This window comes from Hylaeus anthracinus, unplaced genomic scaffold (genome assembly GCF_026225885.1).
Source record: "Hylaeus anthracinus isolate JK02 unplaced genomic scaffold, UHH_iyHylAnth1.0_haploid 2, whole genome shotgun sequence".
NCBI classification, from domain to species: Eukaryota; Metazoa; Arthropoda; class Insecta; order Hymenoptera; family Colletidae; genus Hylaeus; species Hylaeus anthracinus.
In genome coordinates, this window is record NW_026534838.1 from 7,219,126 (window position 1) to 7,246,553 (window position 27,428).

At 42.4% G+C, this 27,428-nt stretch overlaps 1 protein-coding gene across 6 annotated transcripts in view; it reads right to left on the bottom strand.

Annotated features, from left to right (window-relative positions):
• Positions 1 to 27,428, bottom strand: part of LOC128893105 (polypyrimidine tract-binding protein 2) — a 265,695-nt gene that overhangs the window by 189,315 nt on the left and 48,952 nt on the right. For 4 of the 6 annotated variants that reach the window (XM_054153911.1, XM_054153909.1, XM_054153907.1 and 1 more), the window contains exon 1: positions 16,978 to 17,610. The exons of 1 other annotated variant lie outside the window; for it this stretch is intronic. The gene's annotated coding sequence lies outside the window, so the exon portion shown is untranslated. Of the gene's footprint in view, positions 1 to 16,648; positions 16,956 to 16,977; positions 17,611 to 27,428 lie in introns of those variants that run through there. One more of the 6 variants, XM_054153906.1, reaches the window with a different exon arrangement.

The window sequence follows — 27,428 nt, forward strand, 5'->3', positions numbered from 1 at the left end:
AAGGCGACAGAGAACAAGATTGTCTCCATTCTCCAAAGAATAACAGATCCCTGGATCATGGGCTGCGCGAAACTCGCTGGTTCTTGGTCAGACATTTAATTTTTAAGTACTTTCTAACTACAGTCATGTTTTAACCCCTTTGCAGTTCTATTGCTCTCTTGTCAAGAGGAAGAATTTGAATAAATTGATGTTTTACTAGTTTTTAACACAGAAATAAGTTCACTTTTATCCTGAGAACACTAATGTCCATCAGGTTGAGACAAATTTTAATTCGAGATGAAACACACCATAATTGATAAAAGAAATACCTGTTTCTATCCGAGGAAGACTTTCCGTTATCGAGCGTTGGATGTCCAACGCAGCGCGAATCGTCGAGTAACTCGAATAAGCGGTTATCGATAATCCTTGGTTCAGATAACAGTCCAAGAAATCGCTATCGTAGCTGCTGACACGGAGAACCGTCGAAGTGAAACGAGTCGAGTGAAACGAACCCAAGTCGGATACACAGAGTCTCTGTCAACTGAACGTCTAAAGAACACGATGAGCAGGTAGGAAGAAGAAGAGGAATAAGGAGGGCGAGTTTGCTAGTGTGGGGCTACCCTTGGAAAATTTGCATGCTAATGATCCAACGGCCACGCTTTTCGCAGGCTTCTGCCCGCCCAATGAAGTTTCAATTTATTCATGACCGTCACCTTTCCCCCTTTCGAGGTCCATTATTAATTTTACCTAACGTGCGAGCCTGTCGAGGCCGCTGGAAACGGAGAAAAATCGATGTAAGCGTGAAGCGACGATAAATCAACGCTCTTAGCTCTAATTTCGCATCTCATCAAATGGAATTATGCGCTGGTTAGATGGAGAACTTGTTTTTGTCTGCTAGAAGCTGCGAAAGTGTAACTATCGGAGTGGATAGACATTTCTTTTGAACCACACGTTTCAAGCAACAGATAAAAGTGGAAACTTCTTCCGTCTTGATATGTAAACCGGTTAACGATGACAAAATCCAGTCTGTAATTTTTCTGACAAATATGCATTACGTAATCAATTGAAGTTTGAAATGATTCGCGCTCAAGTCTCGAAACATGTGACCCAATGACCACCGTCGAATCGACGAAAATCGTCGAAATCAATCCGCGCTGAATCGATTTCACGTCAAAGCGACATTTCTTGAAGACGACGAGATCTTCAGTGGCCGCAAGAGGATAAAGTAGAATGCCTAACCCATCGGCTGGTAAGGAAGCGTTCGAAAAAAGAGGACCGAAGAAACCTATACCGACTCTGCGTATTTCCTCAAGTTGAACAGTTCTCTTTCTAAATTCTCGACAAATGTATACAGGGTGTTCCTGGGTGTTTTCTGTGATAGATAAATGCTAGAAAGAGAGAATTTTTTCGCGAACGACGAGAACTTGTGACGGGGAGTGTACGCGGCCACATACCAAGTCGCGATTTGAATTACAATCGGCGCATCCCGCCATCCCGTCCAGCCGGTTCGCGTCTCGTTAACCACCCGCCATTCTTATGTAATTTTATGCTAAATTTCCGACACTACCACGAATCCCCGTCCATCAACCCTTTTCCCACGAAACGGTGCCGCTTTCTTTTTTTTTTTTTTTGTACCTTTTCACGTCTAAGACCCACCACCTCCTCTTTTTTCCTCTACATTCTCTGTCCAACGTCTCTGAGCTTGGTAAATTTGTTAAAATTTCACTGGATGATACGCGATCGTCACCAATCTGTGAAATGTTGAATTTAATACGATGTCTTGCGTCATTCAAGCGCTATAAATAGATTCAAGATCGAATGGATTAAAATCTGTGACGAATTTTCGTGAAGATTCACGTTCAGCCAAGTCACGTTCTTTGAACTTTGAAAGATTTGTTGCTCCATATCCTGTCTCATCACCGTTTCATTTACGAAACACACCGATTATTTAAAGATTTCAAAAGTTCATTTTAACATCGATTCTACTAAGAAAGCGTTCCAAATTCTTGCTTGACTATCGATGCTCTTTTGTTCGTCGTCGTCGTCGTCGACGGAACATTTCTTTTCTACCGAATCATCTCAAACGAATTCCCTCGTCGCAGCGTTCTAATTCAAGAACAAAGCGTATCCCCTTTCCCCTGACCGATACGAAAACGGATTTTATCAGATACTCTGCCTACGCTCTTCCACGGCGCGACTCCGACTCGAGGTAGCCACGGTAGATAATCAGCGGATTCGCCAAGTTGCCAAGAACAATAGGGATTGGAAGGAACAGGCGAATTTCTTGGCAAGGCTCGAAGAGGTCCACCTTGACCTTCGCGGGAGTCACGTTCCACTCGTAATTGTGTATTTCTCGTGCGGCTCTCTCCTGTAGTGCCTTCTACCAAGACGGATATCGATAGGGCGTGCGAGAAAAATACTTTCGATCGGTTTAGAAAGTTTAGAAGAACCTCGCTTTAGCCAAGACGAATCGAATTTCTTGGCTGCTGTTTGAAAACTGACGCCAGGCGTTCGCCGATGAAATCATCGCGATGCTCGTAAAGTGGTGAATCAGTGTAGGGTTACAGCGCCTTCTATTAGATGTAGAGGGAAGTTCGACGTTTCAACAGGACTAATTTGAGTAGGTGGAATATTAGGTGCAATGAACTCAACACTGTTCGTATCCTCATCTTCAAGAGCTGGCTTCCATTGGTTGTGCCACAGTTGCTCGAGAAGCTAGCTTCCATAGATGGAACTACAGTAGTTGCAGGATCCAGTTTCCGTAGATACAGCCATAGTAGTTTCAGAATCGAGCTCTTATAAGTCCCATAATCAATGGTTGCCTACCTAGTTTGGTGTCTACCTAGGACAGCTTAGTATCCAACATCTCTCATCAAAGCCGTCTGGAGCTAGTTTTTACTACTATACTACTATGTTTTTACAGCTAATTCGATAACAAAAGACACAAAAAAGCGTGCAGGCAATAACGCATGAAACGCAGAGGAAGAATAGGAGCGATTTTCGGTGGAAAAACGATAACGCGAAGCGAAGAATGTAATGTCACGCGTCAGGCTACACAATAGACGACGTTCACGCGGTCATAAGAACCACGCACGACGTTCTTACTGCCACTTGTTGGAGCACTGCCATATGTCGTTTCGCGAGCACACATAACTGCCACATCGCTGCCTGGCTTTATTCGTGTTCGTGTACAGTTCGGAACAAAAACAGAGTGCCATCGTACTACAGCCATCGCCATCGTTATCATCGTTCATCACTCCTCGTTGTTCGTAGCCATGCTGGTCCACGTCCTCATCCTCGTCCTCATCCTCATCCTCAGGCTTACGTACCTTAATCATCCTTATCCTTATCCTCATATTTATGTAAAACTTTTGCCTACGTCTATCCGAGCACTCGCAGATGGATAAGAGCTTACATAGATGACTTTGAGTAACGAAGGTCGAACGCGTCTAGGAGGATGTATCCCCCAATAGCAGGTCAGAGCAATTCAAGTTACCCGTTGAGGACAGCGTCGACGGTGCGTGTACCAACGAGTAATTTCACGGCAAGACGTGACCGGACTTGCGAATCGAAGCTGGAAGCGTGGGTCCAATTGACCCAGCGGCCCGAACCGGCTAATTGCCAATTGTCGAGCGACACTGCCGCTTATTCCGACGTCACGTCGAGAATTTGCCTGACACCTACTACCCAGCGTCGCGTTCTCCCTCGCGACGCCGTGCCACTGCCTTCTAGCCACTGACACAGACTTGCAACTTTTTTTACGCAAACTTGGTACACGTTCATATTTAAGGCCACATAAAATGTAAATTTGGTACCGTTATCGAGGGTCGATGATTCCTTTTTATGCTGTTATATGCCAAGGAAGAATGTAATTCCATTTTTCTTTCAATAGCAATAACCCTGAAATCTCCTTAAAAAATGACCTCGAAACCAAATTTGTCCAAGCGTCACACGTGTCCACGTAGCAAATTTACAATGAAATAACGAAGTCTGCGTTCGAATTTCGCTCCTAATTTAATCACAGCTATCTTCACGACGACGCTTCTTGGATGGCACATGCGCAGTCACGGGCGGGACCAGAAAAACGTCCGGCTGCGAGTCTTGGCTCTGTAAGAGTACTCTGTGGCGGGTATCCCAAGAGCAGCGGGAATTATTTACTTCTTGGACGAAAATAGAACGACGGGGAATTTATTTATCCACTGTCCCTGCTCGCGGCATCCGACGAAAATATAATTTCCTACGGAAAGTCGATTGTTTGCCTACTCAATTTCTTATTTTACGACCGCTCGATTCTCGAAAACTTAAGCTCCTAAAATACGAGACTCTTCATCTTGTCATCAAACCGTTTCTGTCGTTTGCTGGATTATTCTCAGGGGAGGTTATTAAATGGTTAATAAATTATTGCAGTCACTAGTTTCGTTAGTAGGAAGATCTGGGGCATGATTTAGTACGTTCCTGCAGAGTTAACGATGGCTTCGTTTCTGTCGAGTTGATATTGTACAGGGTGACCCACGCAATAGGACCAGACTTGCTTTAGAAACGAATTTTGACGACAGAGAAACATTAGAAGCGTGATCTAAATCAAATGGGTTTGAGTGCTGCATTGTTCAGCTGCTAGTTAAACAGGTATAGAGTCTCTCAGAAATTGGAAGAGATTTCGATCAATTAGAGGGGACATCTCATCCGTTCAGAGGCTCTCAAATACTTCTGATTCGAATGAACGCAATGAACACTCGCGAAATCCCATTGTGAATTCGAAAAAAAAATGAAGAAAGTAATTTAGAGTTAGAAAAAACTATCGAGGAGTATGCGCGTGAGTTTTTAGATTCGTTGAGTTGTCGAGTCCGTTCATATCGTAGCCGGGTAACCGCAGCCACGGTGTCGGCGTTTGGCCAGTCAGCCCTCTGAATTATTAAAGCCGAGTCAACGCAGCTGCATGTAAATTCGTGTACCTGCCTCCGCACCCTTCAGTCTACTATCTTTCCTTCCCCATCTGCCTTTCTCCTGAAACCTGCGCCCTCAGGCTTTCAACTCGTGTTGCACGAACGCTACTTGGCCACTCGCGCTTTGTTTGTTGCTACACGAGCCCTCCCTGTACGCGACGGATTATTGTTTGTCCGCTCGTATGCGCAATTATGTCGAAAACCATGAAGCTCGAACCATGCTAGAGAAGACGATATCAGCCAATTTTTTTTTTTTTTCATTATTCGGAATATTCGATCAATTTTAGATTATAGGAAATATGTATTTATACGTGCCTGAGGCCTAAACGGAGCCTCGAAATCGGAACACACCTATAGATAGCTTGTAATTAGGCACGTAGCTCTTATACAAAATACTCTCGTATAACTTTTTTTCTTAAAAGGTCACTTGTCGTGATAACGTATCGTCTCGACCTTTTCGTCATGCTCGATAAGCCGTTCATCTAATTTGATCGTTACGCGAACGTTTCAGGACTTTAATCGAATTAATGCCGAACAAGTCAACGCGAAACAGAACCACAATTAATTCGCTCGAAATGTCGGACCAAGCCTATCCCTGGGAATCTGGCCGCAAATCTCGCAACACACGGTACAAAGGCGCATAATATACCGAGCAGTGTGCAAACGTCTTTCTTGGAACAGAGAAGTGCTGAACACAGACCTCGGTCCATTAAGCTCGCGTTTATACGCGCCCGTGTATGTTTGTCCTTTGCTTTGGCTTCCCATCCTGCGGGATCCTTGAACCCTCGACTCGTTGGCTAAACCTGGTACAGTTTCCAACGGCTGACAAAATGACTTTTCGTTTCCCCAGGCTTAAATTCTTCCTCGTTAAACGTAGCGTTTCTTCGTCGGCTGGAGTGAGTGTTTGTACGACGGATAATCACGTGAAAGCCTTAACTATACGGTCCTGGGATGGGAGAAATAAAACCATAAGTGGAAACCACGCTTCATGTAGAGTTGTATTTTTGTATTCTTGGAATATGGTGTACGGATAACCAAAAACGGTGGTTTTCGTTACAAGGCTCCTTTATGAATTTTATTGTGGTTTCCGTACACCCTGTATATACGTTTCTCGACCGATGAACGTCTAAGTAGGTCTGCCAGACTACTAGCAGGCCCAAGACAAAACGTGCTCCTCTTTCCTTTTTGTCTCTCCTCACGTTCTTCTCACGTCTCACGTTCTTCAGCCGCCATAATGTTACGGGTAATACATTCGTCATTGTTGAAATACTGTTGCAAACTTCTGAAAAGGTGATACAGCCTGTTGACGCAATATCTCCTAGGCTAGGTGAATCATCCTTTGTTCCAGAGAACTCTGGAAAGTCTTCTCAGAAAGCTGACCGTCTTAGATTCAACGTTGATCTCAATCGACCCACTCGTTCGTGGTAGACTTTTCAACCGATCGAATTTATTGTATTTAGCCATTGTAGAAACTCTTCTCAAAGCGCACACCTCCTTTCATATCCCAAGAAATGCTTGACAGAATGATTTTTGGGAATTCTTACTGTATGTGCGTCGCAGCGTCGACAGTTTTTAGCGACGATTAAACGACGCGTGGAATCAATTAGGATTCCTGAATAAATGGATATAAGTGGACTGTAACTTAGAGACAAATGTTGGATGCGAGATTGTGTTTTAACTAACAGACTTTATTCGGACGTTGTGGTGTGAAGACTGGTTAGAGACGGAATGCGTGCACTTCTGCCTACAGTCGAAGTAGGCGTACAATTTTTGTGTGTTAAAGGTGAGGGAAAACAGTTTCTGATTGGTCTATTGGTTGGCTAAAATTCGGATAGAAATGTCAAATTACAGTGACGTGGACAGAAGGTCTGGGTTTTCCAAGTTGACCGTAGCAAGTAATAAAGCCAAGCAATACCTCGACGTGAGAAATGCACAACAAAGACTCTACTGCTAAGACTAAAGGTTCTGGCGACCAGATGTGAATAGTAATAAACGAAATGATTCGACGGTACGTACCGATTCCTTGGATCTTTATTGCTGCTACAGGTAAAGGGCCTAACACTTACGAGTAAAATATTTTTCGATGTGAAAGTGAAAGAGAAATGACATTTGAAAAGTAGGGACTCGCGCTCGTTTCCTTGGAATTAATTCCAATCTCCGTGCAATAACAAAAGTTGATTTTGGCGTCCCCCGGATGGCAACTCGTTAGCATTGTCGCAGCAATTCCAATACAGTGGGAGTCCCCTTTCTCCAGGCAACGCAATCGCGCAAAGAATCGTGCCAACCGAATGGATCTATTTACCGGAGCGCAGGGAGACCGGATATGACTGTTTGATGACCGGATACGCGAAAATGGTCTCACCTGCGTCCCAAACAGTGTGTCACTCGGTTATTGGTGCGTGTTGGGTCGCTTCTCACAAATACAGACACACTTCAACTTACGTGAAAATCGATATTTGACATTAGTCTTAATCCAAAATTAAACAGGATTGTAATTGAGAAACAGAGGAAAATACTTTGTACGCTGTGTACGCGATGGCACCGTACAGTCACGTCCGGCGATGGCCATCTTCAAATGGACTTCCGTCGCGCGCGTGGCGAATTCTGATAGGACGAAGAAAATATTTTTCATCATAGACGGCTGCACTTTGCTAACAAACCAGAGTCTGTACTTTATTTCCCATCCAAGCCCCTAAAATCGATACAATGTTTCAAGTTTCACTTTAAAAATATCTCCGTATTTTCAATGATTAACTGTAGTACACCCATTAAGACATTCTGGAAATTTTCATGGAATTACATATACACATATGGTGTTCGTGCATCAAAAGATAGAATTTGAATTTTATTTAATATATTTTATAACGGTGAAATAAATGATAAACTCCAAGTTGCTCAAACATCTGAAAAAGTCTCGGTAAGAGCTTTTAAGAATTATTACAACGGCAGCCGCGTATGTTTTCATGTGGAAATGTAGAATACCCCACTCTCAGGAAATTGAAACGCTTAACTTTGCTTTCACCCGCCTCAATTTGCGATTTTAATTAATTTTCTCGACCGCGGACTTCAACCAACGAAGACACTCGCAAATCGGAACACATCGCGGAATGTTCACTTATTAATTAAAATGATATTCGTCTAGAAGAAGATGTATTAAACAAGACAGTATTCTTCATTGAAAGAATCTATATATTTAAATTGTAATTAAATTGTTGATGTGATCTCAAATAAAATAACTTTGCGAAAAAGAAAAACGTAGTATTAAACGGTGCAAAATGCGAACTACTGTCGCTGGAAGACAGGGCAAAGAAAAAAGAGTCGAGGCGTAGCAAGTGAATAGGAAAGAAAGCAAAAAGGGAGAGTCGACTCCTCGGTCTGATTCTTTGCAGGGTATCTCGCGACATTCAGAGATCATCTATTCATTTGTTTGAACCCACGTGACACGAGCATTCAGTTGTTATACACGATGCACAAAGGCCGCCAGCAGGGAGAAGAAATGAATAATAGCACAATGCGAGCCGAGTCTAGGTCATCGTCGATCCTCGCCTAGCACTCATCGAGGATTGTCTACGAGGTGCGCAAAAATCCTGTACCCTCAACCTCAACAAAGAAACTTTGCACTGTGAAAAATAAACAACGACTAACACTTCAATTTTAACCCTTAACTCTTTGGGATTAGGGGGTGAAGAACTGTTTGTATACCTTTTTACTCATGATGGGGGTGTGTATATGAATTTCTATTTTGAAAGAGATGTGTAAAACAATATATTAATATATTAATATTAATATATCAATATATTAATAGTTTATAAGTTTTATACATCTCTTTCAAAATAGAAATTCATGTACACACCCCATCATGAGTAAAAAGGTATACAAACAGTTCTTCAACAGTATTTTAATAATCATGTAAATTAAAACTTTTACAGCGTAAAGCGCGCGAAGAGTATTCTTTGACTCGGAGTCCCGTAAACAGCGAGCGACCGACTGGATCCTTCCGCAAATTCCACTACCTTTATAGTATTCTTCGGAAAGGCGTTACCTTTCCGAAGATACCGGGGGTGGAATTTGTCACCGCCTTAATTTGGCGGGGATGGTCGATGAGTTTTCGGGACTGGCAAAGGTGGTTGCCACATGTAGGCAATAAGGTCATTTCGGGTCGGAAAGACCTTGGCGGTATATGGCTGGCAGAAGTTGTAAAGAAGGACACATTTTACGGAAACGGTTTCTCAAGAATGTTAAAATAATTTGCCGTCTTGCAAACACCAGGTAGGTTTTATTACCTTAAAACCTAACATCTGCAAGCGGTCAGTTTTACCCTCGCGCATCTGTAAACCATATACCGCTACAGATATTAACAAGAACAGGTTCACAACAAACTGGTTTGAAGGTGCCTTTAAGACTTCGTGTTCAATATGGCGTCCTTCAATGTCTCGTAGAAATGCGTGACCCCTAGAAGAACGTCAAGGAATTACGCAACGCCATCTTGCGTGGGAAATATGCGGAGCCACGTATTTCTTGCGGCTCCTGAAGAACTTGACTGCCTAACGGATCGAAGCTTCATCGGAAAGTCAAATTGACTACACGTTGAAAACGGTAGATAGGGAATGTTGAAAACTGGAGCAAGGAATTCAAGGAATTAGAGAGTTTTCAGCAACAACCTTCTTTTTGCGTTCTTGCGCGAACTTGCTGCCCAAGTTTTGCAGGCCCTCCAGCACTCCAATGAGAAATTCAGGGTGTGAAACATTGGCTCTGTCGAAAATTCATCATGCGAGCCCTCAGCTTCTTTATCAGGAAATATTCCTTGTAACATTTTAAACTCTGTGCCCTAATTAATGTCAATTCTAGAAAGGCCGACTTATTGATGAAAACCACCTACCCTCCCTAGATACAACGATACAGCTAACTCCGAATAGCGACGCTGTAACGAGGGATTCGTTCTACTACAATTAAAATTGCGGTACTTTCGATCTCTCTGACATGTGGGATTCGGCAACAAACTTTCCATAGAATCATGTGCGCCAAAATGGCGGCCAGATAACGCCAAACAAGGTTCTCGTTCGCGCGGACTTTATCAGAGTTTACCCAACAATTTCAATCGTTCGTAGCTTCTCAAAGGCATCGTAATTTCACCAGAGTGTCACTGGCTCGCGATCGTTTCAACGAAACTTCCTCTGTCGCGTTATGTAAACCAGCACTTATCGTTCGCAGACAGCCATAATTAACGGACAGCACTGTATTTCCCTGACGACAATGCCAGCTCACACTGGACACCGCGCCAACTTGTTTTTACCAACATGGCGAGACCTGGTTACCGTTAAGTACATAAAGGACGATGCGAACAACACATTGGAGTATAGTGGAATTTGCATACCTGGGCTTTAAGGTTAATTTAAAATTCAAAAACTAATGAGTTAAAAAAAAGGTAGACACTTCTTTCAAACGAAGAACAAAGTACAATTGAAAACAAAAATCGTAATTTCTACTTGAGAAAGATATTTTTGCATTTCTATAATATCTCGAGTTAGGTGTGCATTAGATGTACTAATTTCTTCATGGGTCAGGTCTGGTTACTGTAACTTTTATAGTTTCTAAGAATTCCTCCAAACTCAAAAGTCATAAATAATTAATAGCCTGTTCGTGACTGAAAAATTGTCAGCGTTAAATTTAAGTTTGCCTGCGAATGTTGCTACGCGAAAATATTTTGTCGTCGGAGTAAAATGTAAATTCTGCAAGGGGAATTTTCTGTCCGCTGCTGATTTCATGAAAAGTCGAGTAGATTGACGTAAGCTCTTGGCCAGGTCGTAGAATCGAGAACAGATCGCAGGCTGTGTTTGTGGAAAACGCGTGTGCTAGGAACGCGAGAATAAATAATCGTATGGTTTTATGTTCGCAGAAGGTGTTCTAGGTATGAAATCGAAAATTCTCTGTGACTCGAATGTAGGACGCATATTTTACGCCAGTCGCCTTTCAGGCTGCATACGAATTACAACGCTGGCGAATGTTAATCCACCCTTGGAATGAAAAAGCTTCTCTTGATAATTCAACTATTTCTTCAGCATTTATTAACAGACAAACCGTATAGGAAAAATTCTATAATAATCCATAAAATTCGTAATTATTTTCTATCGTTGCTCTAAACGTATTGGCTGACGGAGATGATCACTCAAGGTAGTACCAATCAAGAAACTGAGTCTCGAAGTGCATTTTAAATAAAACACACAGAATAACATGGAGTTAGAGGAAATAAAATTGAAAAAAAAGACTGTATGCAAAGTGTGTTAAACCAGAAGCGAAACGTGCGTTAGAAATCGCGAACCAAGTGATTAAGGTTCGCGATGGGATTACGCAAGAATCCTTTGGCACACTTGACCCACCGACATACTTTCACTTTTCCATTCGCAGAGCAAACAGCAGACTCACTGTCTGTTTCCTTCCTCTGGCCGAGTGATCGACAAAGCCAGTGAACCGCGACCACAGATGCCAGACGTCGCTCCAGAATCGCGAACCTAGTCAAAGAATCTGAACAACATGGGTCAAAGGCGAAACTTCCCCAACTAAAACTCCAAATTTCCTGGAGGTTCATCACACAGAGATTCGAACCCACGATCTTCGGATACACAGTCGACCGCTTTATCCACGCGATTAATCCTGTACCCTACGTTTCGTGCTCGTTGTTATTGGGTATGGGATGCCCGGTTACTACGATAATTTATTTAATTCTACTATCAGAAAGTGCGCCATGCAAGGGCTTACATTAAGAGCGCTCCGAAGAAAAGTAAAATTGAAGAGACAGTGCTGTAGCATGTATTATCCAAGCGTCCTCTGTCAATTTTTCCCTGAGATGGAGAGGGAAAAAGGGCCAAGACGGAAGACTTAATAATTCAAATGTTTACCGTCGCTTTCGAAGATAAGCTGATAAAAGCATGCACTCACCCAGAGCTAATATAAGAGGACTTAAGAGCCGTGCGTGTGACTGCGTCTTAGCTGTGTGCGTCGACACGCGTCACGACGACGCACACCGCCACGCGTCATGACTACCCCATTCTACCTTGCGTCGCGTCAGGCGCCGTACGGACTAGGGAGGCAACGAATTAACGCTTGATCTGTATGCAGCTGCGTCAAGACGTCAATCGACATTTACAGAGTTCACTGCCAACGATAATTTCCCCGCGATTATCGCAACTGAAAGGACCTTATCGAAACGGGAAAGTAACACACACATACACACATACACAGATACTTAGCGACTCAAGGTTAACTGAACAGAGAACCTCAACACTTTGCTCATATGGTTCATATTTTGCAATTTTCATGATTATACCATTTTTTTTTTTTTTTTAATTTGTAGCAGCAGTCAGTCTACTCCAGATCCAAGTCACAATCAAGTCCACATCTAAACGTCATCTAACAGAAAACTAGTTTTGCCACACAAAAATGGCCTCATACTGTACATCATCAAACTTTAGCTATTTCGGTGAAAGTAATTTTGTAATTCTTCATTTATTTTTTATTTCTTGCTATCAGGACAATTATTCTGAACAATGTCGAAAGCTTTTCTCCTTAAACAAAACCAATATATGTATACTTGTTAAACCGTGAAATTATTGCAACAGAAGGAGGTGGTAGGTGTGCGCGTCCAATCTTTGGACAATGCCACGTTGCATTCACGTGGACGTGTCCGGATTATCTGGGAATTGAATAATTCAGTTCGTTGATGAATCGCAATGGGTTATGCTTTCCATTGAATGATCGCGCGTTTTGTGAGCTTCTTGCCCGTCATGTTTCGAGGACCTGGAGCTTGAGCGAACATTTTTGTACGCGGGAATCAAAAGCGCCGGGCTGCTTTGGATTTAACCTCTTCGTACAATCGGATGCAGAGAATTTTTGTTTGCTTTCAAAGCCTCATCAGGATATTTTGTTGTAAATACACTCAATTCTGTTTTGCTTGAACGCGGTTGTGGATTAGCATGGTTCACAAAAAAAGAAGTGGTCCCATTTTTTTTAACGAATCTTTTGTTCCAACATTGCTTAACAAACGAATCGTTTGAAAAATATTCATTGAGAGTTAAACCTTTTTTTCTAATAATCAAAACATGATCGCAGAACTTTCCAGTATGTATTTTACTACAAAAGTTTGTTGGAATTTTTATAACAGATTAGAACACTTTCCTTCCTGGTAAATCGGAAATAAAAAATACTCATCAATTTTAACTCTGGGTTATATACCTGTCTATTTAGTGGGTGGATCGCGGAGATAGTTAAATTACTTGCTTCCTGGTTGAAAAACCTCGATGGGTAAAATTATATTCGAATAAAAGATAGACAAATGAAAGCATCCCACAACGATTTATTCTTAGCGTTTATTCCACCCAATAGTTATTCTTGAAAACAACTACATCGTACAACGTAAAAAGAGGAATAGGTAATTATCTATGCAAACAAATCCCTTCCCCCCGTTGCTTTTAATTTGATACAGAATTAGGTATGCGATCGTAAGGCTACCGGCGATGATACGCCTGGGAGACTTACATAAAATTTAAATAAACCTCTACATTAATTCCTTTGTGCCTCGAAGACATCTTTCGCCGTCTTCTTGCCATTTCACTCACGACTGCATAATTTCTTACTTTAGTTAACGCAAGTACGTCATAACAAAATCGTTAACGAAAAACGTTATTAAAACTCTGTTTAATATAATCATTTACACAAAACATTTCACTTGTCTCTGAATCAATCTACTACAATTTCGAACGATTAATCAGAAGTATGAAGTCGGTAATAAGTAACGAATAATGGCGGCTGAAAAGCGAATAATGAATGAATAATGGAAGGGAATAATAGTTTCTTCGAGCCTAGTATCGCTGTTTCAAGGAGTTCCTTTTATGATAAATCGAAGGTCGTAAAACCCGAGGCGAGTCAAGTGAAAACCGAGAGAAATCGACCGCGTGGGAAGAGGGAAAGGACTTGACAGATTACATGGTGCAAGTTCTGCGACCTTGACCCAAGGAGCAACTAGTGTCGCACGTGGTCTCACAGCCTAACCGTCCAGAGTCAAATTCAACTGCGAGATTTTAAATTTTGAATTTCCAGGCGCCAAGTTAGAACTGCCTATTGTGGTGCTTCTCTTCGTCCCTCGACTAAAACGCCCGTCGGAACCGGTTCCAGATGTTGCCTCGCAAAAAGAACCCTCCGAGCAACGAAAAACGCCCAGAGACGTCGAAACAGGTGGCCGGATTGCGACATCAGAGAAAATAACTTTCCATTTCATCAAAGTATTTGGAAGAGCATGTACAGCGAGTAACTTTAATATTCGGACATTAATTTCGGAGCTGGCTATTTATAATTGGTTACTTTGTAATTTGTCTATGATGAAGGGCACGGTAATCGAGGTATATGCTGATTTTAGTTAACAATAGTGTAAAATTTATTTATTTTATTGATGAGGTTCATCACACAATGAAGTTCAAACTAAAGGCAGTCTAATTGTCATTTGCTTACTTTAGTTTTCATTGTAGAGAAAATAGTGAGGCGACAGAAAAAAAACTGTGGACTGTCCAAATATTAAAGATACTCGCTCCCACATTTTCGCAAGCGTCGAGACGCTCACTAGTGACTGGCGCGTCATCGTTATTCGTATCACGAGTCAAATTACAGAGGTATCAAGGCTGAACGAGCATACCATGACAAAACTCCAAGAGAATCATGAGGATATGAGCCACGATGGCTTAAAATGAACTAAAGGATTAGAATATTGAAGAGAAATAGTGCCTGTATGGTTGGGAATGTCGTGAAGCTTTCATAGACTTCCATTGGGCGAGCTAACAAGATGAACGAGCAATGAAAGTTCACCGTCTGATCACAGACGTCACTTCAAATAAAGCTGCTCCATTTTGTCAAATTTTATATGCTTGACATTCAAATACTATTCTAATGCTTAACTACTCCAATATTTGTCGCAGTGAAACATTGTTTTGATACGCGAAAAAGAGTAGAAGAAATTGGTTACAAAAAATCTACAAGATTCCAATATGGGTCTGATTCTCGAGAAATCTAGTTCTAGCTTAATTTATGCAATTTGTTCTAGAGCATCAAACAAGGATGTGGAATCCTCTGCACAGTTGGCGGAACGTTTCTAATCTTTGAAGAGTTTCTTTGGCTGGTAACTCACGTCGCAAACGCAATAGCGGCGAGCATGTTTAGTTTACAGGAAGGTACGGTCTGATTGCCGGTTTAAAGTCAGTTTCTATTGACAATAGCACCGTTCTTGCCGACGAGAACCGACTTCTCCTACACCATCGCTAGGAAATTACAGCCACAACAGGCGTCGCTTTCATTTTCAATCAAAACAGACCCGTAAAAACAACCACAGATCCTCTTCGATTACAAACGACCAAGTATTTATCAGCAAGATGGTTCCTCGCCGTTTTCGTCAGATTTCCGAAAACAACGTTGCTCCATTTTCAAATTGCAAAAGGCGAGATATTTCTTATCAAAACTGCATATACTTTATATTTACTTGACCTCTCCAACGACCAACGTCACACAAAGCTGCTATTTCATTCGTTAAATATTAACAATATTCTTCAAATAATCACAACAGCTATATACATCAGACTTATAATGTCTTCGCAGCAACGATTATCAAATAGAATAAAACACTATCGGTGCTGCTATACGATTAGTTTATTGTTTCATTGTTGGAAGACTTTATAGTGAACTGTTGTCCAACAAAATATAAATTTCTTTTCACTTGGAATAACTAATTGAAACAAAAACCAAGCGTAACGCGTAACATGTTAACCAAATACTATGACTTGGAAGCCCCAAATCTTTCTTTCAGATCACCCTGTACGTGCCTTGTACAAAAATATCTTACTTCGGCCTAGGTGTGATCGATACTTTTCACCCACGTATCGGAACCACGTGCGAGGGTATTGGACCCATTGGAGACCATAGTCGCGTACACGCGAGCTTCGAGTTCGAAGAACCAGACTCGTCATTTCTCGATCAAGCCACGTAACTACATGTACGAAGACTACACATATGTGTAACCATACGTGTATACAACCTAACAAATTATCGAATAATATTCAGCTCTGTACAAATATCACAATAGGAATTTAGTGGGTCACGAGAACTCTTCTTTTAATATCGAGATGATTTGATATCAAACTGTACCTCACGAACTACGAAATATAATTATCTCAGAACTGAAAATATCCCACATTTATTTTACTGTTTTTCCAGCTCAAAATTTACATTATATTATTATCAATGGTCTTTGAATTTGTACGACGACCCCCGGAGCATTTGTCTCAATGAGCCTTAATTAACATACTATTGATTATGAAAGTTTATAGAGTTCGGTCATGCGCAGAAGAAGTAATTTTGAAAAACAAAAAACAGTTTTTAAAGTAGCAGCTAGAGTCTCTTCCGCGGGAATTGTTTTTTTTTTTACATATTGAAATACAGAAACCATACAAATAAAAAAAGTAAACAAAAAAATAAAATAAAAACGTACCATACACTCTATCGTTAGCAGTAACAAATAAATGTGTATTTCTTTTAGATAAAAAAAGATTTGTTTATATATATATATATACTTTTCCATCGGGAAATATTTTGTAAACATTGTTTACAAAATGGAAGTCACTCGAGCATATACGTTCAAGTTACGTATACGTTGCCACAGAAATAAAATCGTTTCACAATTTCTGACTTACCCGAAGTTTCCTAAATATCAAGCCTTTCACTCTATACCGTTCGAAAAGTTTCCCAACTCGCTATATATTCAATTTAAATATCCAGCACGTTTGAATGGAACAGAGTATCACCGAATGGTCGTTGGACATGCGCCCTTGAATCCCACGACCTACCGGCGGGGTATGTATATACACGCTATGATTTTGGAGCACGCGCGCATGGCTGACGCCGCCGCGATCCGAGACTTCATGAGAAAACACCTTTATTCGTTCCGGAGTCGTTCACAACGCAACGACAATCTCGACCCGCTTCGACAGATATCCACAAAGAAATAGATAAATATACTAACCGTGCAAACGGTAGGACGTTGATCGATGAGAAGATCGTATCCAAAACGGAGCAGCTGAGAAGGGATCGGCTAGCACGTCGCACAAGCTGGGAAATATCCTTGGCACAATAAACACAACAAACGGTCACAACTTCCAAAACGACGCAACGTGATAACGACGATCAAGGTTGAGCACTATTTTAAAAAAATGACGATTTTCGCGCACGCCCTATGCGCCAAGTGATTATGCGACCGCGCGAGAATATGTGGAATCGGAGACGTCACACGGACGAGTCAGGACGCAGCCGCCGGCGTTTAGGTTGTCACGAGACAATTTTGTAGGTTAGACGCCTCGACACGAGGAACTTTCGCGGACTTCCGTGGTCGAAAAATTGCGTTCTTTCGTTCGGAGTAACTGCGTGACGCGTTTGAAAGGCTCTCGACGACGTCACCTTCTTCACAATTAGATGTTAATACACTGGAGAACTCGCGGTACTCGTCGACCGGCACACACGATCGGTAAGACGCGAAAAATAGATGAACGACGATGGAAAAAAAAACGCGAAACGTCGCGCGAACACGAAAACTGCGCGTAATAGATCCGGCTAAGAGTTGTAGGCACGCCACGAGTAGAGGTAGACGACGCTAAAACTTCGCCACGAGTCGTGGCACGCCACGAGAGGAGCCGAAGGGAGAGGGGAACAGAGCGAGATGGAAAACCTAGAGTGGGAAGGAGGCGATGGGCGAGGGAGGTGGGGAGCAGAATGGTGCCGACCACTCGACTCGGCTGCACGACGCTGAGGAGAGGTCAGAGGGGGAAATATGGCGACCCGCCGCAGGGACGTGGGGTGATTGAAGCGACCATTCTGGAGGGGCAATGTAGGGGAGGCATGCTGAAGATCGACAGTGGGGGAAACTCACAGCCGGCAACAGCCGAGTCGAGTCGAGTCTCCGTTCTTCTTCTTCTTCTTCTTCTTCTTCTTCTTCTTCCTCTTCTTCTTCTTCTTCTTCTTCTTTCTCTGTCTGCAAACGTTTCTCCGTCTCCTGCTGGGAGGTGTATTGGTGTATTGAGATGCGATACGGCATACAAACTCATCTGTAGTACTCCGAAGTGTATACAGGGTGTCTTTTGACTCCGAATTCAGGATTTCTGATTAAATTTTGTATCTAAAGTAAAATATCCAGCACGTGAACACATTTCAAAGTGTGCTTTGTAACCCAAAACCACCAACAATCATTTTTAAATGCTACGAACGCTTTGGACCAAGAAGGATTCATCATTACTTTTGTTTACTGTTTCAGCTGTTGACAAATTTATGTTTCTATCTTTTTTCATGCAGTTCATCTAGATACGGAAAGTATATCAAGTTTGTCTTCGACTTTGGCAAATAAATATATTTTAAAGCACACCTATAATATTCTCAAAGTTGAACTCTTAATGTTCACCCCTGCCGCCCCTAAAAGAGATTATGAGTCAGAAACCAGAAAATACTTTTTTTCACCGACAAACAGCTGCAATCTTTTCACTTTTATCGCAAGTACAGTGTAGTCAGAGAATAAATTCACTCCGATTTCATGACACCCGGTGTATGCACGTGCACATGGTCGCATAGGCGAAAAGAATACGAGGGAACAAGCTGAGGAACCGAGAGGGCACGATGAGGGCCAGAGAAATGAATGATAGAACGAGAAAGAGGGAAGATGGTATGAAAATGGTCGAGGGGGGTCGAGGAGCAAGGGGTTCGGGCGGGAGGGGAACGAACGGGAGACCTTGCACAGCGTGGCTCGAAGCCGCGTAGAAAACGCCGCTTTGTGTAGGGGTACCCTGCATAAGAGAGGAAGTACAGGTCTAAAGGAAAAGAAGGCCCTCGTGCGTCTCCGCTGCTGGCGATTCGCACACCTAAAGGCCTTTTCACACGACTGTTCTCGTCTTGCTGCAAGACACTCAAACTTCAGCCCTGGAGGAACGGAATGGCCGATATTTTCTGCGAGTCCATTCTTTTTTCGACGCCATTTGCTACAAAACTTGAGGAAACAGTTTCAACTTCTCGAAGACGATACCACGGGTCAAATGGATATTATTGGACAAAATGGCGCGTGAAATGTTGCATTGAAATATTGCAGAAACGTTGTAGCAATATTGTAACCTTTTTTTTTAATGTTGCTGTGATGTTACAGCAATATTTCAGGAACGTTGCGACGTAATTTAATGACGTCAAACAGTAGTCGAAGGTCCCATCATCATCCACGAATATTGTATTTTTAAGTCACAATAGGACTCTAAGTTTCTCAGCCCGGTACATAACAATTCGTTGGATCGTTTGTTACGTGCAATGTTGATAGCAAACCTTTGAGAAGACGTAGAAAATTGAAAAACATCAGGATATATATTGAGGAACAGATGAAGTTACAACGAAGGAAAATTAGACAAAAAGAATAACTCGTCCTTCATTCATCGATCCAAAGAAAGTAGTCTGTTTCAGCAACTCAAACGCCACGCATCGCGCAGTGTGAACAGCCTTAAACCGTCGAGTTGTCCGCATGGAGTAGGATAAAAAAGTAACGCGTTACGCATCGCAACGTAAGGAAACTGCATTGCACGATTATAAAATAAAATGCCAACCACCGTCCATCGTTTCTCGGAATTCCCTACTGACCATATACAATGTAATATCTAACTACTATTGGCAAATTATACTGGAATGTCATTTGTTAGATTCTAGCGTTGGTTACATAAAACCACGTAACGCAGCTATTGCGCAACGGCAGACGTAAAATACCAAGATTGCTAACGATGGCCCGTTCGAATATTTCGATTACATAAAGGCTATATTTAATAATACTAAATTTATGTAACGTTAGGCGAAGTCTTCGAACAAAGGAATCTGGGGGAAGGGCACGACGGTGAAGGGCACGGCCCTGAGACGCGCCTGCATGGGAACATACCTACAGGATCCTGCTCGCCGCATACACAAAGGACGAGCCACCTTTTGCGTGTAAACTCTTGCCTGGAGGAGTAGTATTTGCGCACACGCGGCGAACAGGTTTCTGAATGTACTCCTGTGCTAGTGGCAAACGGATGATTGTCCTCGAAATGTGCTAAATTGTGCCCAATGTACTGGGTGTCCTGCCATGTTGGATTGTTGCAAGGTGTTTTCAGGATTTTTACAAAGTTTGTATTTGAATTTCGCTCTTAATTCAGCCGCGCCGTATAATGCGCACGCGCAGTTAGAACTAGAATTTAAAAAGTACCAGAGTTTCCCTCTGTACGGTGCTCTATATGGTTGGATGATTACTTTCTTTTTGAGAAAGGAGTTAGTCAGTTCTAACTGAATTTTGAATTTCGTCCTGGACGAAGACTGCTTCGCGAAGCAGATTCATAATTTTAGGAGACAATTAAACTTGATTACGAAAGGCAAATTCGTGGAGACTCCTGCAGCCAGAGTTTGCCATCTTGAATTTTGCTTAGAAATGCAAACATCGTCTGAGAGTGAAGTATTTACGAACCAGAGATAAACTAACATAAAAGAATGTTCACACCTCATTGAAACGTGTGATATCCTTTGAATTAATGACTTTCAAATGACATGTACAATACTGCTTCGTGTAACGTAACATAATGGCCTAGAGCTGTGCCAAAATTATTTCCATATGCTTGTCTCTCTTTCTTATTCGATCTCACTATTTTTCACTGTCGTTCAAATGTATACAAAGTATATTTAGTCCAGTCACTTTGAATTTGATTACGATAACATAGGAGCTTGTTGATCTTCTGCGTATAGTTTGACATATCGTTGCATTTGACACGAGTCTACATGGAAGTTTCGCCACATTTATAAACACGAAATTATATAACTATGTAAAATGTGGTATATGAACCTAGCAAAGGTACCTTTGTAACTGTATTTACGATGCGAGGTATAGATGGTACAAACATCGAATTTTAATGTATTCAATGGCTTGCGTACCTGTCACGCTTTGAACGCTGTATGACGAAACCTTATTGGTGCAGAATTTCAGGTAATAACGTACTATCCAGCTCCGGTTGCATCGGATTAACGATCGACAGTAACAATACAGAAAAGTTTAATTAAACCGGAATACCGCGTGCCTCGCGCGGAGGCTTTAATTACCGATAAATTGGTAACATTATTACGGCATTAGCGTGCTGATACAGAACCTCTATTTTTATAATGGCGAATCCCTATCGAACCGTCGATAATTCACTTATCACGGATCACTAGAACCGAAAGAACCGAGTAAAACTGTTATGCATTACGGGTAATGAAGACGCGGCGCCCGCTCTAAATTACCATTTCATGCTGGACGCGTCCCAAAATACACCAATGCGTTCTGTGTTCAACCAGTGCACGGCAATCGCCTAATAACTGTGAAGCCAGCACGTATGAATTGCTGTAGATTGCTCATTCAAGCTCCAACTATTTTCTAACTCTGAAAATGATCCCGATCCAGATCTAACTTTTAAAGGTGCAAATCACTGAAAAAGTTTTTACAAACCGATTCTTTTTGTTGCATTTCTCAAAAGATGTATATTTCTAGAATGTTGTGTCTGGATAATAAAAAGCATATGAAGTATAGTCTCCGAGATCCGTATCTGTATTTACCTGTCCACGAAAACGTTCATATTGCATGTTGTTTCATGAGTGGCCTAAGCGTGAGCCCTTGCCGTTGGTAGTTAAAACTCATAAGTCTCCGTCGTGACTTTACCGCGCGAAAAGGCTTCTCGGTCAAACGGGGCGCGCGATAAATCTTAATTCGCACGTTGAAAGCGGCGTTTAGCGTTTCACCGGGTAAGATACGGGATTCAGCGCTGTCTACCTTTCAGCAAGAAAAGAAAGCAAGGAAACATGGCGGAAAAGAATCCTCCTCGAGTGCTCGTAATCTCGTTTGTGTATTGTTATGACCCCAACGGTTGTATTCCAGGGCGAAAAGTCAAATCTTGCAGCTAGCTTATTTAGAGATCAAATGACACACTATGCTGATAAAATGTTCCACACTTATTTGTTACGCGACGTAAAAATTCTTGCAAAAGAATCATTCTTTCTTGCCCCTAACTGCCATCACTGAAGTCGCCATGATATGTCTCTCGCTCACGCGCGGGTTGCAGAGCGTCAGGCGCATCCGAGTCCAATTTTGAATTTTGAGCTTCTCGATAAAATATACTATTGTATACGTCATTAAAAGTTTTTGTTCCAGTTCCAGTATCCCCAATCCATTCCGCTTAAACGAGAGAACGCAATGAACTTTCTCCGGTGTAAGACGAACCATCTCAGTTCCGAGGAAAAGTGTTTGGGTAAAATTCCAAAGGAATCTTGCCAGCGCGAGAAACGGGGGAATTGAAATTAATCTAAATTAAGTAATCGCTTCTCCGCCGTTCATTAAGAAGGTCGATGCCTAAAGGAGGCGAAGAACAAGGCTCGGCATAGGCCATAATCGTCTCTGGCTCTTTCTCTTTTCGCTCTCAACAGTTCCCCGCGCCAGTCCGTTCCTACGGTATGCACCATCTGCTATCCGTCTGCCGGTTAATTAATTGACCAGCTTGTCCTTCTCTCCACTTACATTTTGCTCTTCTTCTTCCTCGGTGTCTCGTCACCAGGCGTCGCGATAATAATAAATTCAGACGGTACTCGACGCTGGACTCTGCTAGAGCATCGATCTTCTATGATAACCCATTAATTACGCTAACGTGGACCGTTGGCAGCTAAATGATATATACTCTTCTAGCCTGGTGGTTGGAAAATTGGCTGCCACTTGCGATTCGACGGGTGTCTTAATTATCAACGGCTCAACCACCACTCTCAGCCACTGGCAAAGTTTCACGGTGTAGTCTAAGTACTCTTCCCGAATGATCTGAACCCAGAAAAAGTCTTGGTCAGTTAGAACCGAAGGTGTCGATACTATAGGAGCTCCATCCGATTAGTTGGCTTCCAATGAGCTTCAGTAGAACATCAAAAGTTTATAAAAGACACTGTCAGACCAAGTTACAAGGACAGCTGAAGCAATAGAAGAGTGAAGCTACTGAACCAGTAACAGAGATACGAGTTATCTATTTAAACGCCCTCTGGAGCACCGTCCTCCCACTTTGAAATTAATCAGTCGACCAATTGGACGCTGTATTCACCGATCAATGACCCCCATAAACATAGACACTATGATTAGATGACGAGTGTATGTTCTTGTATTTATAAACGCAACGTAACTAGTGTAACATCTAAAAAAATTGTATGTTTATAGATGAATTTATATCAAGTTAGAAAGCATTACGTGGAAACATTTTATTCTAGATTTTTTACTCCATTTTGCGTACAGAATTACCTCTGCCACGCTGTGTAGAAGCTGCTCGATAGATGCAGGCGCGAAACTCGGTTTTTCGCCGATATCCCGTGATTGAACAATGCAAATTCAATGAAACTTAGTGTGCGTAGGTAGAGTACAATATTTGCATATATGCATCGAATTTTTGATCGCTTGGTATGGCTGGAATTACAAAAATGCAAAAGGTATTCAGAAAGCTGTCTTACAAAAATTCCTGAAACACTGCACGAGGGTTTCAAAGAGCCATTGCTCGGTAACTATAAATCCCAAGCGGATCAAAAATGAAGTATGAGCCTGGCGCTAAAGAGCAGTCTTCAAGCATGAGGGATACCCGCAATTAGGTTCATAAATCGCGAGGGAGTATTCAGGGGATATATTCCACAAACGAATTCGCATTAATTGCCGCAGACAAGGCAATCGTGGATCCGACGTGATAGCGAGTTAATTAACCACGGTGTCAAACTCTGTCGCGCGACGCGACTTGTTGCGGACCAGCCTTTCATTCTTCTTCCTACTGGCTATCTCTTTCCCTCTAATACGGAACGTGCGCCTGTTGTCCGTCTGTACCCACGCCAGAGAAGCCCAGCCTGGGCTCGCGGCCAACTTTTCCTGGCTTCGCACCGCTGAATGTTTGACTTCCCAATAACAGTTCCGCCAAAAGTTCGGCACGTTTAAGCAGCGATCGTGCGACCCCTCTGGCGTTCTCCACGTTTCCACCAAGAGGGCGTTTCCATGCCTGAAACGAACGAAGGACGAGCAAGTGGCACTGTTGATGTCAAATTCGCTCGTTTAATTTCAAACTGCCTTGACATTGAAAAACTTCTTCAAACATTAAGGAACAATTGTCTCACTAAAAGTTGTTTCCAACGCGAACTTTGCTCGATACATTCAAAAGAAGAAAGTGGTTCGTTGGGCAGTTCTGCTCGAGACGTTGAAATTCACGTTTATAAATTCGTAAAACCGATCTGGAACAGGGGTACTCGACAATTTCCCACCACTTTACGCATTTCAAATCACGAAGATTCCAATAATTCAAGAATGGCTGCGCTCAGAAGTCGTCTCTCTCCATTCGTCGAACGGTCTGCACGCTTGGTAACAATGGAACTTCCGGTACGAGTCTTCAGAAGTAGGAAGAAAGGGAACGAGGCTGAAAGGGAGGAGAACGCGAAGAAGAACGAACGTTTTTCGTCGAGATTAAAGTATACATCGTGTTTCACCGTGCCAGAGATAACAATGAAAGGACCGAACAATTTCTATCGTTGGCTCGCTACCCATCAGAAGATTTCTCAATAAAGAGCCACGACGAAAACTTGGTTATCCGTCCAGGGAGTTCCTCCTCGACAGTCGCAGTCGGATTCGCCGGTAAACGAGGGTGGACGCGACATGATAAAAGAAAAAACGGGAGAGAGAGATGAGTATCGTCAGAACTTGTTAATCGGTAGAGAAATTTATGAAGCATCCCGCTGAAACGAAATTGCCCCCAGGGGTTGAAGCTTGTCGCTGTTAACAACGAAAGTTTGGAGAACGGACAACCGGTGCTCAATGTTTCGACGGATTTGTCGAGACGGTACTGGTTCCAAGTTTTCCCTAATAGTTATGGAAATCCTCGGGAAGGAAGACGTTGTTCGCCGACAGGGTCAAAATTGCGACCTGGTAATTTGTATCGAGTTTGACTTCTAAGAGAAAGTCTACCAGCCGGAGCACGAATTTCCTCTGCACTTAATACAAGATGGAAGAGAATGGAACAGTTGTATGTTACGTCATAATTGTGTGCTGAAGACTTTTTAAGTCTTTGCATAAAAAATCGAACAATTTTGATATTATAAAATTAATCTTTTCCTTTTAATCCGTGTTTCTCTGAACGCGTCACGTTTAATCTGTCACGCAGACGAGGAAGAGTGAGTTACGCGCGAATAGTCGTTAGTTTCCTTTGCATCTCGCGACGCCCACCCACGCAATTAATTAACACGTCAGGAATAATAAGAGCGACGCAGTCACACGGGTCCGCTCGTAAACGGAAACTTTTCCACCGACGGGGTTGATTCGGCGAGGCTCGAGGGTGGCTAGACGAGTAACGCCGCAGGAGGTTTACACTTTTATCGCAACCTTCCCTCCTGTCCTGTCCCCCACCCTCTTATGTTCGCGTGCGTCTTTGTTCTCGTCGGGACTTCGTCAAAGGCAATGCACTCCCTGAAATTCGTGGGAACCGTTGAGGATATTTGAACCCCTCGCTTGGCAAATCAATTAACTCCGCAAGAACAAAAGCGGAGAAAGTGGTGTACATTGTTTTTCAAAATTTCTGGGAAACGTGTCTATTCCTATAAAATGATCCAACATTCTCAAACATTGAATGTGAAAAATAAATTTATTCGAGATGTTAAGTTGCAATAAGCCTGAAGGCTCAGAACCTGGATACGGAAGCTTGTGAAAAGCTACAGTAATTCTTTCCCTTTAAACCAATCTTCTTTATATCAGCCACGTCCGTTGACATAAGACGCATTTAGTGACGCATGTCGTCAAAGCAGACATCCTAGCGGTCCTTGCGTATCCAAAACACATAGGATATCGGTTTAGCTTAGCAACCCCCGCAAGATGGTCATGCTTATCTCATTGTCAAGCTCCCGACAGCAGACGTCAGACTCGGACTGCCTGTTTCCATTTCAGGATCACTGGGAGAGAAGCTTCTAGGGAATCCCCGATTCCCTCTTTGTGGGCTCATCAAATCTTAGCCGGGGACCAGCACGTCATCTAGTGTACGCAACGTGGGACGATGTCACCTATTACAACCAATAAAGCCGACATCATGCCGTGATCGCGGAGATCTACAATAACCAAGCAGATCAATTTGGCTGACGAATTCTTTTTATAACACTTTGATTATTTAAAGCAATCCTTTCGTTACTATGTTTAGTAACAAAACACATGATAAAGTTGTAAGAAATTGTAAGAAATTAATATTTGCAGTAACTGGCGACTTTTTTTATACTCACAAAGGTAGGGGAAGTCCTGCGGGCATCGCGTCTGTGAATCCTCGGTTGCAAAAGGCAGGGGCGTTCTCTGTACGAGTCCAAGTGTCCTCTGGCCGCATGTTTATTCAACACACGGCCGTTCATTACCCACATGACAATATTGGTTGATGGGAATTGCTTGTATCTCGTGATACGCACCATTTGATATGCGGGCTCTCGCACTATCCGCTGCGATGTCGCGCGAGTCACTCTTCGCTTATGCGAGCGTTTTACATTCGTTTTTGTTGAATGTAAAAAGTGTCCCTGAATTGGAAATTGTAAGAAATTTGATGGAGCTACAATATCCTTTATTTCTCTTTCATATTTTAAAGTGCTTCTGTAGCTACTCCTTTAATTTTAATTTCTCTAAAAGCAATTTTTTTTTTTTTAAATACATTGACTACCTGTTCAGTCAAGATTCAATTCCATAAATGGTAGAAATGTATGTAATATAGCGACATCACACGTAGGATTACATCGTGGAAGATGACCTAACAATTTCCATGGCAACGTTTGGCAGTCCACTTAGCAGTAACTTTGATCTCAAGCGAGGCATCCGTTATGATCTTAACTGCTATACGTCTCTGCGTGCATGATCGAGATTGATGACATGTCGATGATGACAGGACGTTTGATTAGTTTCCAATATGCCGCCAAATACGGTCCACCCATGTCAAACGTGGAAACTGTTCGCCTCAATCTCATTTACTGAACAGTTTTCAGATTTACATGGAAATTAGTAGTTGTTGTAAAATGCCTAGATGAGCAGCCACAGAATCAGAAATCGAAAGAGCAGTGACAACTTCGGGTTCTTTAATTTTCCTTCCCATAAACTCTGCTCTCAACGTCACGCTCCCTTTAAATACCGTTCTCTCTTTTTCAAAGCAATAAAAACCGATGAAATCGGAATGAGAAATCATTAGTCGTAAATTCGTCACTCGGATTGTTATCCCTCGCATAATTTTCCGCGGCCACCAACTATTTATACCAAGGTTGTTCGCGCGTGTGAGTGCACCGTTGCACATACACGCTTTGCACGCGTTGACCCGCGTCGGCGTATCCGCATCGTTCAATGGAAATTTCGCTGTGCAAAACCCGGTCAACCGCGGCCACCCTCTATGCATACCT